We start from the raw sequence: 14,429 nt of genomic DNA, 5'->3' as shown, positions 1-14,429 counted from the left end.
AGTAGTGGTATGAGCTAATCAGAAAATTTGCCAGTTTGTGGTCCAACAACAACTGCTGTTTCTTTGGATTTGGATCCAACATTTGCTTGATAAGGGCACGTTTTACAATTTGTACTGTGTGCATGCTGCACCATTTGAAGCAGGGAGGGTGGTATGCTGGAACTTTGGTATGTTTCATACCGACTCTGCTCATGAACAAAATTGTGGCCCATTATCAGACACAATTTCTTCTGGGAAGCTGTATGAAGAAAACAATCTTTGGAAATTATCTAATGTTTTATTTGTTCTTATTTTCTGCATCAGAAACACCACTACCTACTTCGAATGACTATCTGTCACTCCGAACAATTGCTGTCCTTCTAGCTCAGCAAAATCTACATGTAACCATTGCCACACCCTGGGAGGCCCTTTCCATGTCTGTAATGGTACTGATGGTGGTTGCTTGCTCACTGGTTGACATGTCATACACTAACTGATGATATACTCTATTTCTTTATCTAAACCTGACCACCATAAGTAACTGCATGCAAAACTCTTGGTCAAACTCCAGGTGCTGGTCATGAAGATCTTTGAATAATTTAGACCTGAATCTATTTGAGATAACCACTCTTGCTCCCCACATGATACAATCTTTATCCACTGACAATTCATTCCTACGAGCAAAGTATATATGGATATCTTCCTCTGATACCTGCTTTGGCCATCCATTTGCAATACAATTTCACAAAGGAAAGGGGCAATGCAGATACTGCTATCGAGGAGGAGTGTGATATTCTGGATGAAATAAATATAGTGAGAGAGGAAGTATTAAGGGGTTTAGCAGCTTTGAAAGTCGATAAGTCCCCAGGCCCGGATGAAATGCATCCCAGTCTGTTGAGCGAAGTAAAAGAGGAAATAGCAGAGGCCTTGACCATCATTTTCCAGTCCTCTTTGGATCTGGGCATGGTGCCGGAGGATTGGAGGACTGCTAATGTAGTACCCTTGTTTAAGAAGGGAGAAAGGAATAGGCCGAGTAATTACAGGCCTGGCAGCCTAACCTCAGTGGTGGGGAAATTATTGGAAAATATCCTGAAAAACAGGATAAATCTGCATTTGGAAAGGCAAGGATTAATTAGGGACAGTCAGCACGGATTTGTTAAGGAAAGATCCTGTCTGACTAAATTGATTGAATTTTTTGAGGAGGTAACCAGGAGGGTCGATGAGGGTAGTGTGTATGATGTAGTGTATATGGATTTTAGAAAAGTTTTTGATAAGGTCCCACATGGTAGACTGGTCACAAAGGTTAAAGCCCATGGGATACAGGGCAAAGTGGCAAGTTGGATCAAAATTGGCTCAGAGGTAGGAAGCAAAGGGTAATGGTCGATGGATGTTTTTGTGATTGGAAGGATGTTTCCAGTGGAGTTCCGCAGGGCTCAGTACTGGGTCCCTTGCTTTTTGTGGTATATATCAATGATTTAGATTTGAATATCGGGAGTATGATTAAGAAGTTTGCAGACGACACTAAAATTGGCTGTGTGGTTGATAATGAAGAGGAAAGTCATGGGCTGCAGGAGGATATCAATCTACTGGTCAGGTGGGCAGAGCAGTGGCAAATGGAATTTAATTCAGAGAAGTGGAGGTGATGCACTTTGGGAGGGCTAATAAGGAAAGGGTATACACATTAAGCGGTAAGCCACTTAATAGAATAAATGAAAAAAGGGACCTTGGAGTGCTTGTCCACAGATCCCTGAAAGTAGCAGGCCAGGTGGATAAGGTGGTTAAGAAGGCATATGGAATGCTTGCCTTTATTGGCCGAGGCATAGAATATAAGAGCAGGGAGGGTTATGCTTAAATTGTACAACACTCTGGTTAGGCCACAGCTGGAGTACTGCGTGCAGTTCTGGTCACCATATTATAGGAAGGATGTGATTGCACTAGAGAGGGTGCAGAGGAGATTTACTTGGATGCTGCCTGGAATGGAGAATCTTCGTTATGAGGACAGATTGGATAGGCTGGGTTTGTTCTCATTGGAACAGAGGAGGTTGAGAGGAGACCTCATCGAGGTGTACAAAATATTGAGGGGCCTGGACATAGTGGATATTAAGGGTCTATTTCCATTGGTGGAGGGTTCTATTATGAGGGGGTATAGTTTTAAGGTGGTTGGTGGAAGGTTTAGAGGGGATTTGACGGAGGGGCTTCTTTACGCAGAGGGTTGTGGGGATCTGGAACTCGCTGCCTGGAAGAGTGGTGGATGCAGAAACCCTCACCACATTTAAGAGATGATTGGATGGGCACTTAAAGTGCAGCAACCTGCAGGGTTACGGACCTAGAGCTGGTAATTGGGATTAGACTGGATGACCTTTTGTTGGACGGTGCAGATATAATGGTAAGTACTGCAGGGAATAGAATACGGCCAGGGTGATCTCCTGGACTAGTGTCGATCGCCTGGATGGGTCGGAGAGGAATTTTCCCAGATTTTTTCCCCAATTGGCCTGGGTTTTTATCTGGTTTTTGCCTCTCCCAGGGGATCACATGGCTCCGGTTGGGGTGGAGTGTAAAATGTTTCAGTATAAGGGGTGTCGCAGTTGTGTGAGGCGGACTGGTTGGGCTGGGTACTCTTTGCCTTTCCGTCATTGTTCATAGGTTTATATGTAACCTTCAGGGCTGCTGACCGAGGGCCGTGCGGCTCTTTGTCGGCCGGGGCAGACACGATGGGCCGGAATGGCCTCCTCCTGCGCTGTAAATGTCTATGTTTCTATGTTCCATGTAATCAACTATCTTTAACATAACTGGGTCACCTTCAGCTGTGACTGGCAGCTCATCAATGTATGAGAAATAGAACACTTCTTCTCTATCGGGTGTAACTTGTGATGGGGAAGGCAATCTAGACATTGCATCAGCATTACTGTGATCAGCTGATTGTCTGTATTCAATATCATATGTATATGCTGACAAAATCAAAGCCCATCTCTGCATTCGGGCTGCAGCTAACGTTGGAACTGGGGTCTTTGGATGGAGGATTGGTGTCAGGGGCTTATGGTCAGTAACGATGGTAAACTTACGACCACACAATTATTTGTGGAAATTTTTTACCCTAAAAATTAATGCCAAAGCTCCCCTTTCGATCCGAGCATAATTCCGCTCACTGGCACTGAGAGTGCGTGAAGCAAAAGCAATTGGTCTCTCCTCCCCATTACATTATGTAGTACATGAGAGATCACTGCCCCAACTCCATACGGAGAGGCATCACATGCTAGCTTGATCTCCTTAGATACGTCATAGTGAACTAACATGGTGCTCTCTACCAACTGGCTTTTACGTTCCTTCAATGCTGTGTCACATTCTTCTGACCACTTCCAATGGACCTGTTTTTTCAATAGTTCATTCAGTGGATGTAATACTATAGCCAAATTTAGGAGCAACTTCCTGTAATAATTTAACAGATCCAAAAATGATTGAAGTTAAGCGACATTCTTGGGAGTGGGTGCATTTCTGATTGCATCCAGCTTTCCCTTGGTTGGATGTAAACTATCTTTGTCTACTCTGTGCCCTAAGTACTCCACTGAGTTTTGAAATAACTCATACTTGCGAGCAGACACTCGAACTCTGTGCTTCTCTAGCCGTTTGAGGACTTCATTCAATATGTTATGAATTTGTCTGTTTGGTGCTGAAATTAGTACGTCATCTAAATAACATATTACCCCTTCAATACCTTGCAAAATCAGGTTCATAACCCCTTGGAATATGGCAGGGGCAGAAGACACTCCAAACAGTAGCCTATTGAACTGATATAGGCCTGGATGAGTATTTATTGTCAAGCATGACTTGGACTCCTCATCTAACTCAAGTTGTAGGTAGGAATTTGTCAGACATAACTTTGAGAAGATCTGACCACCTGTCAGTGTTGTGAACAAATCTTCTATATTCGGCAATGTATTGGGGACATTACCCTCTAGAACCAGGTTTACGGTTACTTTATATTCACCACACAATCTTACCTTACCATCTGACTTAGGTACAACAACAATGAGTGTAGCCCAATTACATCGATCTATCTTAGAGATAATGTTCTCAGTCTCGAGTCTTTGAGTTCTGTCTCAATTTTCTTCTTGAGTGCGTATGGCTTGCAGTAAACTGGTCTAGCATCCTTCTGTACCCTGACACTCACCCTGAAGTCTTGGATCGCACTGCCTGTTTCACGGAACACCTTCGGATCCTGCTTGATGACATCATCTTTCAATGCTAATTTTGTTTCCACATAAAAAAATCTCATTCCAATCCAGCTTCAGTGATCCCAACCCATTTCTACCTATCAAGGCCGGCTTGTCTCCTGCCACTGCTGTGAGAGGCAAGCTCTGATACTGATCCTGGTATTTCACTGGTATGCTGACACTTCCTCCGACAGGGATTTGCTCTCCTGAGTACCCTCTCAGCTCCACCTTTGATTTCTCTAGTCGAAAATCACACAACTTGTCGAGATATAGCGATTCTGGTACTACGCTCACGGATGCACCAGTGTCGATTTCTACGGGTGTCCTCATTCCTGCAACGTCTACCTGGATGATGATACATCGCGAATCGCTGTGAGATACCCTTGTCCTGATGATGTGTATCTCCAGAAACTGCTCGTCCTGTTACTTCTCTTCCATGCTATGTAGTCTCTGGCGATTTCTATTTCGAGCATTGAACATCGGTTTACTCTTCTGTCGGCACGCCTTGGCAAGATGCCCAGTTTTCTTGCAGTAGAAACACTCTTCCTTCACATATGGACAGCTTTGGGCAATGTGTTGTCCCAGGCACGGATAGCAAGACTTCAATGCACTCATCATCATCATAGGCAGTCCCTTGGAATCGAGGAAGACTTGCTTCCACTCCTGAAGAGAGTTGTTTGGTGGCTGCACAGTCCAATACTAGAGCCACAGACTCTGTCACAGGTGGGACAGATAGTCATTGAGGGAAAGGGTGGGCGGGGCAGGTTTGCCACATGATCTTTCCGCTGTCTGCGCTTGTTTTCTACATACTCTCGGCGTTGAGACTTGAGGTGCTCAGCGCCCTCCTGGATGCACTTTCTCCACTTAGGGCAGTCTTTGACCACTGTTACCTTGGCCAGTTGCTGAGGCCTTGGGGCCCAACTGCCTTTGATTTTTAACCTGCAGGCGATTCACCTCGGTTGTCTGAGGACTGGAAATGATACGAAATTCTCGGGAGTATAGAAACATAAAAACATAGAAATTAGGTGCAGGAGTAGGCCATTCGGCTCTTCGAGCCTGCACCACCATTCAATAAAATCATGGCTGATCATTCCCTCAGTACCCCTTTCCTGCTTTCTCTCCATACCCCTTAATCCCTTTGGCCGTAAGGGCCATATCTAACTCCCTTTTGAATATATCTAACGAACTGGTCTCAACAACTTTCTGCGGTAGAGAATTCCACAGGTTCACAATTCTCTGAGTGACGACGTTTCTCCTCATCTCGATCCTAAATGGCTTACCCCTTATTCTTAGACTATGTCCCTGGTTCTGGAGCTCCCCAGCAAAGGGAACATTCTTCCTGCATCTAACCTGTCCAGTCCCGTCAGAATTTTATATGTTTCTATGAGATCCCCTCTCATTCTTCTAAACTCCAGTGTATAAAGTCCCAGTTGATCCAGTCTCTCCTCATATGTCAGTCCTGCCATCCCTGGAATCAGTCTGGTGAACCTTCGCTGCACTCTCTCAATAGCAAGAACATCCTTCCTCAGATTAGAAGACCAAAACTGAACACACTATTCCAGGTGAGGCCTCACCAAGGCCCTGTACAACTGCAGTAAGACCTCCCTGCTCCTATACTCAAATCCCCTAGCTATGAAGGCCAACATGCCATTTACCTTCTTCACCACCTGCTGTACCTGCATGCCAACTTTCAGTGACTGACGAACCATGACACCCAGGTCTCATTGCACCTCCCCTTTTCCTAATCTGCCGCCATCCAGATAATATTCTGTCTTCCTGTTTTCGCCACCAAAGTGGATAACCTCACATTTATCCACATTATACTGCATCTGCCATGTATTTGCCCACTCACCTAACCTGTCCAAGTCACCCTGCAGCCTCTTAGCATCCTCCTCACAGCTCACACCACCACCCAGCTTAGTGTCATCTGTAAACTTGGAGATATTACATTCAATTCCTTCATCTAAATCATTGATGTTCAGGCAACTCTCGATTATCCTGGTCCCTCGGGGATCGGGCTATACCGCGTAAACAATTTTGCCGGTAGGGCGAGTGCACGTACTTGGCGAGAATAGAACATAAGAACATAAGAATTAGGAACAGGAGTAGGCCATCTAGCCCCTCGAGCCTGCTCCGCCATTCAATAAGATCATGGCTGATCTGGCTGTGGACTCAGCTCCACTTACCCGCCCGCTCCCCATAACCCTTAATTCCCTTATTGGTTAAAAATCTATCTATCTGTGACTTGAATACATTCAATGAGCTAGCCTCAACTGCTTCCTTGGGCAGAGAATTCCACAGATTCACAACCCTCTGGGAGAAGAAATTCCTTCTCAACTCGATTTTAAATTGGCTCCCCCGTATTTTGAGGCTGTGCCCCTTAGTTCTAGTCTCCCCGACCAGTGGAAACAACCTCTCTGCCTCTATCTTGTCTATCCCTTTCATTATTTTAAATTTTTCTATAAGATCACCCCTCATCCTTCTGAACTCCAACGAGTAAAGACCCAGTCTACTCAATCTATCATCATAAGGTAACCCTCTCATCTCCGGAATCAGCCTCGTGAATCGTCTCTGTACCCCCTCCAAAGCCAGTATATCCTTCCTTAAGTAAGGTGACCAAAACTGCACGCAGTACTCCAGGTGCAGCCTCACCAATACCCTATACAGTTGCAGCAGGACCTCCCTGCTTTTGTACTCCATCCCTCTCGCAATGAAAATGTTTGGGTCCCAAATTTATAACTTGATGCTAGATTAAATTGCTGGAGTCAACGACGCCTCCCTCAAATCAATGTTGAAACGACTGTAGTTCGAACACCAATTCGATGAGCCTAATCCCCAATCCTTCAGCAGTCATCGGTCAGCGGAGAAAGAGCACAGACAAGCCGGACGGTGCCAGCATGTCGGGTCCCCAGATCCTGCCGAGAAACCCCAGCTCTTTCCACGGTAGTGCTGCGATCGGCTCAAAGGTGAAATGGCCAGTCTAAAGGCTTCAACGGCTGGAGGTCGAATGAGACTGGGCTTTACTTACCCCGAGGCCGGGCGGCACCCTCAGAGGCAGATAGGTGCAGAAAGTGGTCAGCGCAGGACTGTGTGTACACGGGACACGATCACAGTTTTTAAAGTGCCGTTGCAGCGGGTTCTCCGTTGGATCCATGTACGGATAATCGAGAGTTGCCTGTATATTGTAAATAGCTGGGGTCCCAGCACTGAACCCTGCGGCACCCCACTAGTCACTGCCTCCCATTCTGAAAAGGACCCGTTTACCCCGACTCTCTGCTTCCTGTCTGCCAACCAGTTCTCTATCCACGTCAGTACATTACCCCCAATACCATGTGCTTTAATTTTGCACACCAATCTCTTGTGTGGGACCTTGTCAAAAGCCTTTTGAAAGTCCAAATACACCACATCAACTGGTTCTCCCTTGTCCACTCTACTAGTTACATCCTCAAAAAATTCCAGAAGATTTGTCAAGCATGATTTCCCTTTCATAAATCCATGCTGACTTGGACCGATCCTGTCACTGCTTTCCAAATGAACTGCTGTTTCATCTTTAATAATTGATTCCAACATTTTCCCCACCACCAATGTCAGGCTAACCGGTTTTCTCTCTCCCTCCTTTTTAAAAAGTGGTGTTACATTAGCTACCCTCCAGTCCATAGGAACTGATCCAGAGTCAATAGAATGTCAGAAAATGATCACCAATGCATCCACTATTTCTAGGGCCACTTCCTTAAGTACTCTGGGATGCAGCCTTTCAGGCCCTAGGGATTTATCGGCCTTCAATCCCATCAATTTCCCTAACACAATGTCCTGATTAATAAGGATTTCCTTCAGTTCCTCCTTTTCGCTAGACCCTCGAACATCTAATATTTCCGGAAGGTTATTTGTATCTTCCTTAGTGAAGACAGATCTAAAGTATTTGTTCAGTTGGTCTGCGATTTCTTTGTTCCCCATTATAAATTCACCTGATTCTGACTGCAAGGGACCAACGCTGGTCTTCACTAATCTTTTTCTCTTCACATACCTATAGAAGCTTTTGCAGTCAGTTTTTATGTTCCCTGCAAGCTTCCTCTCATACTCTATTTTCCCTCTCCTAATTAGACCCTTTGTCCTCCTCTGAATTCTAAATTTCTCCCAGTCCTCATGTTTGCTGCTTTTTTTGGCCAATTTATATGCCTCTTCCTTGGATTTAACACTATCCCTAATTTCCCTTGTTAGCCACGGTTGAGCCACCTTCCCCGTTTTATTTTTACTCCAGACAGGGATGTACAATTGTTGAAGTTCATCCATGTGATCTTTAAATGTCTGCCATTGCCTATCCACCGTCAACACTTTAAGTATCATTTGCCAGTCTATTCCAGCCAATTCACGTTTCATACCATCGAAGTTACCTTTCCTTACGTTCAGGACTCTAGTCTCTGAATTAACACTGTCATTCTCCATTTTAATAAAGAATTCTACCATATTATGGTCACTCTTCCCCAAGGGGCCTCGCACAACAAGATTGCTAATTAGTCCCTTCTCATTACACATCACCCAGTCTAGGATGGCCAGCTTTCTAGTTGGTTCCTCGACGTATTGGTCTAGAAAACCATCCCTAATACACTCCAGGAAATCCTCCTCCACCGTATTGCTACCAGTTTGGTTAGCCCAATCAATATGTAGATTAAAGTCGCCCATGATAACTGCTGTACCTTTATTGCACATATTCCTAATTTCTTGTTTGATGCCATCCCCAATCGCACTACTACGGTTTGGTCAGCCATATCCATTGACATTGCTGTCTGACAAACTAAATCAAAAGTCAAATTAGGGGTTGTCAACAGTTTACTTCTAATTCATTCATTTTTCCACCCACAAATACAGCGGTCACACAAAGCTTAGAAAAGACAGTACATGGATAGCTTTGTAAAGCTACAATGTACTCACTGATACACTTATCACTTAATTGATTGCATATTCCAAAACAATAACTTTGAGCAATTTCAAGGGGCTCAGGCCTATAGTGCTATTCTAACTTGGTAAGAATCTCCTTCCAGCCTAATCCCACTTTCCAGCTCTCGGTCCGTAGCCCTTCAAGCTACGGCACTTCAAGCACACATCCAGGTACTTTTAAAATGTGGTGAGGGTTACCACCCTTTCAGGCAGTGAGTTCCAGACCCCACCACCGTCTGGATGAAAAAATATCCCCTCAAATCTCCTCTAAACCTCCCCCCAATTACTTTTAATCTATGCCCCATAAGTTGGGGTTGTTCTCCTTGGAGCAGAGAAGGTCGAGAGGAGATTTGATCGAGGTGTTCACTGTCTACTTTGTACAGACCCCTTCTGATTGAGAGAGACTGTTCCCATTGGCTGAAGGGTCGAGAACCAGAGGGCACAGATTTAAGGTGACTGGCAAAAGAACCAAAGGTGACATTAAAAAAACCTTTTTATGCAGCGAGTGGTTAGGATCTGGAGTGCACTGCCTGAAAGGGTGTGGGAGACAGACTCAATCACTGCTTTCAAAAGGGAGTTGGATAAGTAGCTGAAATTAAAAGATTTGCAGGGCTGCGGGGAAAGGGCGGAGGAATGGGACTGGCTGAAGTGCTCCTGCAGAGAGCAGGCACGGGCTCGATGGGCCGAATGGCCTCCCGTGCTGTAACCATTCTATGATCCCATGCGGGCGAAATTCCCCAGTGACCCGTTCAGGGGCGGTAATCGACTTGGCCGTGAACTAGCGTTTACCGCCCCCCAGAGGAAGTGGAGCGCAATGTCGTGCAGTGGGGCGCATTCGTCACGTGACATCGCTGCTCCGCATCATGTGACATGTTTCAAGGCCCCACCCCTTCCGTTAAAGGACAGTGCCACTGCACACTCTGCAGGCCCTTTAATGTCCTCCACTGGGCCACTGGGGCAGTGTGGTGCAGAGGCTGCGGCCTGGCACCCAAACCGGGCTATGAACAATTTCTGCCACACTCCCTCAGTACTGCCCCTCCGACAGTGCGGCGCTCCCTCAGTACTGCCCCTCCGACAGTGCGGCACTCCCTCAGTACTGCCCCTCCGACAGTGCGGCACTCCCTCAGTACTGCCCCTCCGACAGTGCGGCGCTCCCTCAGTACTGCCCCTCCGACAATGCGGCACTCCCTCAGTACCGCCCCTCCGACAGTGCGGCGCTCCGTCAGTACTGCCCCTCCGACAGTGCGGCACTCCCTCAGTACTGCCCCTCCGACAGTGAGGCGCTCCCTCAGTACTGCCCCTCCGACAGTGCGGCGCTCCATCAGTACTGCCCCTCCGACAGTGCGGCACTCCCTCAGTACTGCCCCTCCGACAGTGCAGCACTCCCTCAGTACTGCACCTCCGACAGTGCAGTGCTCCCTCAGTACTGCCCCTCCGACAGTGCGGCACTCCCTCAGTACTGTCCCTCCGACAGCGCGGCACTCCCTCAGTACTGCCCCTCTGACAGCGTGGCATTCCCTGAGTACTGCCCCTCCGACAGTGCGGCACTCCCTCAGTACTGCCCCTCCGACAGTGCAGCGCTCCCTCAGTACTGCCCCTCCGACAGTGCGGCACTCCCTCAATACTGCCCCTCTGACAGTGCAGCACTCCCTCAGTACTGCCCCTCCGACAGTGCGGCACTCCCTCAGTACTGCCCCTCAGACAGTGCAGCACTCCCTCAGTACTGCCCCTCCGACAGTGCGGCACTCCCTCAGTACTGCCCCTCCGACAGTGCGGCACTCCCTCAGTACTGCCCCTCCGACAGTGCGGCACTCCCTCAGTACTGCCCCTGCAACATGTGCGGCACTCCCTCAGTACTGCCCCTCCGACAGTGTGGCACTCCCTCAGTACTGCCCCTCCGACAGTGCAGCACTCCCTCAGTACTGCCCCTCCGACAGTGCGGCACTCCCTCAGTACTGCCCCTCCGACAGTGCGGCACTCCCTCAGTACTGCCCCTCCAACAGTGCGGCACTCCCTCAGTACTGCCCCTCCGACAGTGCGGCACTCCCTCAGTACTGCCCCTCCGACAGTGCAGCACTCCCTCAGTACTGCCCCTCCGACAGTGCGGCACTCCCTCAGTACTGCCCCTCCGACAGTGCGGCGCTCCCTCAGTACTGCCCCTCTGACAGTGCAGCACTTCCTCAGTACTGCCCCTCCGACAGTGCGGCACTCCCTCAGTACTGACCCTCCGACAGTGCAGCACTCCCTCAGTACTGCCCCCCCGACAGTGCAGCACTCCCTCAGTACTGCCCCTCCGACAGTGCAGCACTCCCTCAGTACTGCCCCCCCGACAGTGCGGCACTCCCTCAGTACTGCCCCTCCGACAGTGCAGCACTCCCTCAGTACTGCCCCCTCGACAGTGCGGCACTCCCTCAGTACTGCCCCTCCGACAGTGCAGCACTCCCTCAGTACTGCCCCCCCGACAGTGCGGCACTCCCTCAGTACTGCCCCTCCGACAGTGCGGCACTCCCTCAGTACTGACCCTCCGACAGTGCAGCACTCCCTCAGTACTGCCCCCCCGACAGTGCGGCACTCCCTCAGTACTGCCCCTCCGACAGTGCGGCACTCCCTCAGTACTGCCCCTCCAACAGTGCAGCGCTCGCTCAGACTTGCCCAACCGACAGTGTTGGAGATGGCCATTATCTGCACTTGTGTGGTGTGAATGTTACTTACCACTTACCAGCCCAAGCCTGAATGTTGTCCAGGTCTTGCTGCATTGCTTCATTATCAGAGGGGTTGTGAATGGAACTGAACACTGTGCAGTCATCAGCGAACATCCCCACTTCTGACCTTATGATGGAGGGAAGGTCATTGATGAAGCAGCTGAAGATGGTTGGGTCGAGGACACTGCCCTGAGGAACTCCTGCAGCGATGTCCTGGGGCTGTGATGATTGACCTCCAACCACCACAACATCTCCCTTTGTGCTGGGTATGACTCCAGCCAGTGGGGAGTTTTCCCCTGATTCCCATTGACCAGTTTTACTGGGGCTCCTTGAGGCCTCACTCGGTCAAATGCTGCCTTGATGTCGAGGGCACTCACTGTCACCCCACCTCTGGAATTCAGCTCTTTTGTCCATGTTTGGAGCAAGACTGTAATGAGGTCTGGAGCCGAGTGTTCCTGACAGAACCCAAACTGAGCTTCGGTGAGCAGGTTATTGGTGAGTAAGTGCCGCTTGATAGCACTGTCGGTGACACCTTCCATCACTTTGCTGATGATTGAGAGTAGACTGATAGAAACATTGAAACATAGAAAATAGGTGCAGGAGTAGGCCATTTGGCCCTGCAAGCCTGCACCACCATTCAATGAGTTCATGGCTGATCATTCCCTCAGTACCCCATTCCTGCTTTCTCTCCATACCCCTTGATCCCTTTAGCCGTAAGGGCCATCTCTAACTCCCTCATGAATATATTCAATGAAATGGCATCAACAACTCTCTGCGGCAGGGAATTCCACAGGTTAACCACTCTCTGAGTGAAGAAGTTTCTCCTCATCTCAGTCCTAAACGGCCTACCCCTTATCCTAAGACTATGTCCCCTGGTTCTGGACTTCCCCAATATCGGGTACATTCTTCCCGCATCTAACCTGTCCCGTCCCATCAGAATCTTATATGTTTCTATGAGATCCCCTCTCATCATGCTAAACTCCAATGTATAAAGGCCCAGTTGATCCAGTCTCTCTTCATATGTCAGTCCAGCCATCCCTGGAATCAGTCTGCTGAATCTTCGCTGCACTCCCTCAATAGCAAGAACGTCCTTCCTCAGATTAGGAGACCAAAACTGAACACAATATTCCAGGTGAGGCCTCATCAAGGCCCTGTACAACTGCAGTAAGACCTCCCTGCTCCTGTACTCAAATCCCCTAGCTATGAAGGCCAACATACCATTTGCCTTCTTCACCGCCTGCTGTACCTGCATGCCAACTTTCAATGACTGATGAGTCATGACACCCAGGTCTCGTTGCACCTCCCCTTTTCCTAATCTGCCGCCATTCAGATAATATTCTGTCTTCGCGGTTTTGCCCCCAAAGTGGATAACCTCACATTTATCCACATTATACTGCATCTGCCATGCATTTTCCCACTCACCTAACCTATCCAAGTCACCTTGCAGTCTCTTAGCGTCCTCCTCACAGCTCACACCGTCACCCAGTTTAGTGTCATCTGCAAACTTGAAGATATTACACTCAATTCCTTCATCTAAATCATTTCTAGGGCCATTTCCTTAAGTACTCTGGGATGCAGACTGTCATGCCCCGGGGATTTATCGGCCTTCAATCCCATCAATTTCCTTAACACAATTTCCCGCCTTTAAGGATATCCTTCAGTTCCTCCTTCTCACTAGACCCTCGGTCCCCTAGTACTTCTGGAAGGTTATTTGTGTCTTCCTTCGTGAAGACAGAACCAAAGTATTTGTTCAATTGGTCTGCCATTTCTTTGTTCCCCATTATAAATTCACCTAATTCTGACTGCAAGGGACCTACGTTTGCCTTCACGAATCTTTTTCTCTTCACATATTTATAGAAGCTTTTGCAGTCAGTTTTTATGTTCCCGGCAAGCTTCTTCTCGTATTCTATTTTCTCCCTCTTAATTAAACCTTTTGTCCTCCTCTGCTGAATTCTAAATTTCTCCCAGTCCTCAGGTTTGCTGCTTTTTCTGGCCAATTTATATGCCTCTTCCTTGAATTTAACACTATCCTTAATTTCCCTTGTTAGCCACGGTTGAGCCACCTTCCCCGTTTTATTTTTACTCCAGACAGGGATGTACAATTGCTGAAGTTCATCCTTGTGATCTTTAAATGTTTGCCATTGCCTATCCACCGTCAACCCTTTAAGTATCATTCGCCAGTCTATTCTAGCCAATTCACGCCTCAAACCATCGAAGTTACCTTTCCTTAAGTTCAGGACTCTAGTTTCCGAATTAACTGTGTCACTCTCCATCTTAATAAAGAATTCTACCATATTATGGTCACTCTTCCCCAAGGGGCCTCGCACAACAAGATTGCTAATTAGTCCCTAATACACTCCAGGAAATCCTCCTCCACCGCATTGCTACCAGTTAGGTTAGCCCAATCAATATGCAGATTAAAGTTGCCCATGATAACTGCTGTACCTTTATTGCACATATCCCTTATTCCTTGTTTGATGCTGTCCCCAACCTCACTACTACTGTTTGGTGGTCTGTACACAACTCCCACTAGCGTTTTCTGCCCTTTGGTATTCCGTAGCTCCACCCATACCGATTCCACATCATCCAAACTAATGTCCTT

General features: G+C 47.8%; 1 protein-coding gene across 1 annotated transcript in view; it reads left to right on the top strand.

Annotated features, from left to right (window-relative positions):
• Window positions 1–14,429, top strand: part of LOC139273152 (dynein regulatory complex protein 11-like) — a 245,807-nt gene that overhangs the window by 63,726 nt on the left and 167,652 nt on the right. The window lies entirely within an intron of this gene.

The sequence above is a fragment of the Pristiophorus japonicus genome, chromosome 1, assembly GCF_044704955.1.
Source record: "Pristiophorus japonicus isolate sPriJap1 chromosome 1, sPriJap1.hap1, whole genome shotgun sequence".
In the NCBI taxonomy this organism is placed as follows: Eukaryota; Metazoa; Chordata; class Chondrichthyes; family Pristiophoridae; genus Pristiophorus; species Pristiophorus japonicus.
This window is presented reverse-complemented; position numbering and strand designations above follow the sequence as displayed.